The sequence below is a fragment of the Lupinus angustifolius genome, chromosome LG16 (assembly GCF_001865875.1).
Source record: "Lupinus angustifolius cultivar Tanjil chromosome LG16, LupAngTanjil_v1.0, whole genome shotgun sequence".
Lineage (NCBI taxonomy): Eukaryota > Viridiplantae > Streptophyta > Magnoliopsida > Fabales > Fabaceae > Lupinus > Lupinus angustifolius.
Window position 1 is genome coordinate 14,032,856 of NC_032024.1, and position 5,153 is coordinate 14,038,008.

Below are 5,153 nucleotides of genomic sequence, written 5' to 3' on the forward strand. Positions count from 1 at the left end.
AGGATATGGATGAGGATGGGGATGAGGATAAGGATGAGGATGAGGATGATGAGGAGGGTAGAATGAGGATGAGGACGAGGACGAGGATAGGATGAGGAAGTGGATGAGGATGAGGATAGGATGGGGAGGAGGAGAAGGAAGAGGAGGAGCAGGAGGATGACGATAGGGATAGGATGAGGAGGAGGACGAGGACGAGGATATGGATAGGAGGAGGACGAGGATATGGATAGGAGGAGGATGAGGATAGGATAGGATGACGATGAGGACGAGGATAGGATAAGGATGAGGATGAGGGTAGGATGAGGAGGAGGGTGAGGACGAAGATGGGAAGAGGAAGAGGAAGAGGAAGAGGAAGAGGAAGAGGAAGAGGAAGAGGAAGAGGAAGAGGAAGAGGAAGAGGAAGAGGAAGAGGAAGAGGAAGAGGAAGAGGAAGAGGAAGAGGAAGAGGAAGAGGAAGAGGAAGAGGAAGAGGAAGAGGAAGAGGAAGAGGAAGAGGAAGAGGAAGAGGAAGAGGAAGAGGAAGAGGAAGAGGAAGAGGAAGAGGAAGAGGAAGAGGAAGAGGAAGAGGAAGAGGAAGAGGAAGAGGAAGAGGAAGAGGAAGAGGAAGAGGAAGAGGAAGAGGAAGAGGAAGAGGAAGAGGAAGAGGAAGAGGAAGAGGAAGAGGAAGAGGAAGAGGAAGAGGAAGAGGAAGAGGAAGAGGAAGAGGAAGAGGAAGAGGAAGAGGAAGAGGAAGAGGAAGAGGAAGAGGAAGAGGAAGAGGAAGAGGAAGAGGAAGAGGAAGAGGAAGAGGAAGAGGAAGAGGAAGAGGAAGAGGAAGAGGAAGAGGAAGAGGAAGAGGAAGAGGAAGAGGAAGAGGAAGAGGAAGAGGAAGAGGAAGAGGAAGAGGAAGAGGAAGAGGAAGAGGAAGAGGAAGAGGAAGAGGAAGAGGAAGAGGAAGAGGAAGAGGAAGAGGAAGAGGAAGAGGAAGAGGAAGAGGAAGAGGAAGAGGAAGAGGAAGAGGAAGAGGAAGAGGAAGAGGAAGAGGAAGAGGAAGAGGAAGAGGAAGAGGAAGAGGAAGAGGAAGAGGAAGAGGAAGAGGAAGAGGAAGAGGAAGAGGAAGAGGAAGAGGAAGAGGAAGAGGAAGAGGAAGAGGAAGAGGAAGAGGAAGAGGAAGAGGAAGAGGAAGAGGAAGAGGAAGAGGAAGAGGAAGAGGAAGAGGAAGAGGAAGAGGAAGAGGAAGAGGAAGAGGAAGAGGAAGAGGAAGAGGAAGAGGAAGAGGAAGAGGAAGAGGAAGAGGAAGAGGAAGAGGAAGAGGAAGAGGAAGAGGAAGAGGAAGAGGAAGAGGAAGAGGAAGAGGAAGAGGAAGAGGAAGAGGAAGAGGAAGAGGAAGAGGAAGAGGAAGAGGAAGAGGAAGAGGAAGAGGAAGAGGAAGAGGAAGAGGAAGAGGAAGAGGAAGAGGAAGAGGAAGAGGAAGAGGAAGAGGAAGAGGAAGAGGAAGAGGAAGAGGAAGAGGAAGAGGAAGAGGAAGAGGAAGAGGAAGAGGAAGAGGAAGAGGAAGAGGAAGAGGAAGAGGAAGAGGAAGAGGAAGAGGAAGAGGAAGAGGAAGAGGAAGAGGAAGAGGAAGAGGAAGAGGAAGAGGAAGAGGAAGAGGAAGAGGAAGAGGAAGAGGAAGAGGAAGAGGAAGAGGAAGAGGAAGAGGAAGAGGAAGAGGAAGAGGAAGAGGAAGAGGAAGAGGAAGAGGAAGAGGAAGAGGAAGAGGAAGAGGAAGAGGAAGAGGAAGAGGAAGAGGAAGAGGAAGAGGAAGAGGAAGAGGAAGAGGAAGAGGAAGAGGAAGAGGAAGAGGAAGAGGAAGAGGAAGAGGAAGAGGAAGAGGAAGAGGAAGAGGAAGAGGAAGAGGAAGAGGAAGAGGAAGAGGAAGAGGAAGAGGAAGAGGAAGAGGAAGAGGAAGAGGAAGAGGAAGAGGAAGAGGAAGAGGAAGAGGAAGAGGAAGAGGAAGAGGAAGAGGAAGAGGAAGAGGAAGAGGAAGAGGAAGAGGAAGAGGAAGAGGAAGAGGAAGAGGAAGAGGAAGAGGAAGAGGAAGAGGAAGAGGAAGAGGAAGAGGAAGAGGAAGAGGAAGAGGAAGAGGAAGAGGAAGAGGAAGAGGAAGAGGAAGAGGAAGAGGAAGAGGAAGAGGAAGAGGAAGAGGAAGAGGAAGAGGAAGAGGAAGAGGAAGAGGAAGAGGAAGAGGAAGAGGAAGAGGAAGAGGAAGAGGAAGAGGAAGAGGAAGAGGAAGAGGAAGAGGAAGAGGAAGAGGAAGAGGAAGAGGAAGAGGAAGAGGAAGAGGAAGAGGAAGAGGAAGAGGAAGAGGAAGAGGAAGAGGAAGAGGAAGAGGAAGAGGAAGAGGAAGAGGAAGAGGAAGAGGAAGAGGAAGAGGAAGAGGAAGAGGAAGAGGAAGAGGAAGAGGAAGAGGAAGAGGAAGAGGAAGAGGAAGAGGAAGAGGAAGAGGAAGAGGAAGAGGAAGAGGAAGAGGAAGAGGAAGAGGAAGAGGAAGAGGAAGAGGAAGAGGAAGAGGAAGAGGAAGAGGAAGAGGAAGAGGAAGAGGAAGAGGAAGAGGAAGAGGAAGAGGAAGAGGAAGAGGAAGAGGAAGAGGAAGAGGAAGAGGAAGAGGAAGAGGAAGAGGAAGAGGAAGAGGAAGAGGAAGAGGAAGAGGAAGAGGAAGAGGAAGAGGAAGAGGAAGAGGAAGAGGAAGAGGAAGAGGAAGAGGAAGAGGAAGAGGAAGAGGAAGAGGAAGAGGAAGAGGAAGAGGAAGAGGAAGAGGAAGAGGAAGAGGAAGAGGAAGAGGAAGAGGAAGAGGAAGAGGAAGAGGAAGAGGAAGAGGAAGAGGAAGAGGAAGAGGAAGAGGAAGAGGAAGAGGAAGAGGAAGAGGAAGAGGAAGAGGAAGAGGAAGAGGAAGAGGAAGAGGAAGAGGAAGAGGAAGAGGAAGAGGAAGAGGAAGAGGAAGAGGAAGAGGAAGAGGAAGAGGAAGAGGAAGAGGAAGAGGAAGAGGAAGAGGAAGAGGAAGAGGAAGAGGAAGAGGAAGAGGAAGAGGAAGAGGAAGAGGAAGAGGAAGAGGAAGAGGAAGAGGAAGAGGAAGAGGAAGAGGAAGAGGAAGAGGAAGAGGAAGAGGAAGAGGAAGAGGAAGAGGAAGAGGAAGAGGAAGAGGAAGAGGAAGAGGAAGAGGAAGAGGAAGAGGAAGAGGAAGAGGAAGAGGAAGAGGAAGAGGAAGAGGAAGAGGAAGAGGAAGAGGAAGAGGAAGAGGAAGAGGAAGAGGAAGAGGAAGAGGAAGAGGAAGAGGAAGAGGAAGAGGAAGAGGAAGAGGAAGAGGAAGAGGAAGAGGAAGAGGAAGAGGAAGAGGAAGAGGAAGAGGAAGAGGAAGAGGAAGAGGAAGAGGAAGAGGAAGAGGAAGAGGAAGAGGAAGAGGAAGAGGAAGAGGAAGAGGAAGAGGAAGAGGAAGAGGAAGAGGAAGAGGAAGAGGAAGAGGAAGAGGAAGAGGAAGAGGAAGAGGAAGAGGAAGAGGAAGAGGAAGAGGAAGAGGAAGAGGAAGAGGAAGAGGAAGAGGAAGAGGAAGAGGAAGAGGAAGAGGAAGAGGAAGAGGAAGAGGAAGAGGAAGAGGAAGAGGAAGAGGAAGAGGAAGAGGAAGAGGAAGAGGAAGAGGAAGAGGAAGAGGAAGAGGAAGAGGAAGAGGAAGAGGAAGAGGAAGAGGAAGAGGAAGAGGAAGAGGAAGAGGAAGAGGAAGAGGAAGAGGAAGAGGAAGAGGAAGAGGAAGAGGAAGAGGAAGAGGAAGAGGAAGAGGAAGAGGAAGAGGAAGAGGAAGAGGAAGAGGAAGAGGAAGAGGAAGAGGAAGAGGAAGAGGAAGAGGAAGAGGAAGAGGAAGAGGAAGAGGAAGAGGAAGAGGAAGAGGAAGAGGAAGAGGAAGAGGAAGAGGAAGAGGAAGAGGAAGAGGAAGAGGAAGAGGAAGAGGAAGAGGAAGAGGAAGAGGAAGAGGAAGAGGAAGAGGAAGAGGAAGAGGAAGAGGAAGAGGAAGAGGAAGAGGAAGAGGAAGAGGAAGAGGAAGAGGAAGAGGAAGAGGAAGAGGAAGAGGAAGAGGAAGAGGAAGAGGAAGAGGAAGAGGAAGAGGAAGAGGAAGAGGAAGAGGAAGAGGAAGAGGAAGAGGAAGAGGAAGAGGAAGAGGAAGAGGAAGAGGAAGAGGAAGAGGAAGAGGAAGAGGAAGAGGAAGAGGAAGAGGAAGAGGAAGAGGAAGAGGAAGAGGAAGAGGAAGAGGAAGAGGAAGAGGAAGAGGAAGAGGAAGAGGAAGAGGAAGAGGAAGAGGAAGAGGAAGAGGAAGAGGAAGAGGAAGAGGAAGAGGAAGAGGAAGAGGAAGAGGAAGAGGAAGAGGAAGAGGAAGAGGAAGAGGAAGAGGAAGAGGAAGAGGAAGAGGAAGAGGAAGAGGAAGAGGATGAGGATGAGGATAGGATGAGGACGAGGATAGGATGAAGGTGAGGACAGCATGAGGATGAGGAGGAGGAGGAGGAGGAGGATGAGGATAGGATAGGATGACGATGAGGATAGGAGGATGAGGATTAGGATAGGATGAGGATGAGGATGAGGACGAGAATGAGGATGAGGATAGGATGAGGATCAGGATCAGGATGAGGATGAGGATAGGATGAGAGGATGAGGATGGGGATGAGGATGGGGATGAGGATGGGGATGAGGATATGGATGAGGATGGGGATAAGGATGAGGATGAGGATGAAGAGGAGGGTAGGATGAGGATGAGGACGAGGACGAGGATAGGATGAGGAAGTGGATAAGGATGAGGATAGAATGAGGAGGAGGAGAAGGAAGAGGAGGAGGAGGAGGATCGGGATAGGTATAGGATGAGGAGGAGGAGAAGGAGGAGGAAGATATGGATAGGAGGAGGATCAAGATAGGATGAGGATGAAGAGGAGGATGGGTTGAGGATGAGGATGAGGATGAGTATAGGATGAGGGTGAGGACGAAGATGGGAAAAGGAAGAGGATGATGATGAATATGGGATGAAGATTAGAATAGGATCAGGATAGGATGAGAATAAGGAAGAGGATGAGGACGAAGATGGGAAGAGGAAGAGGACGAGGATGAGGAGAATGATAGGAAAAGGATGAGGATGAGGATAGGATGAGGATGAGGATGAG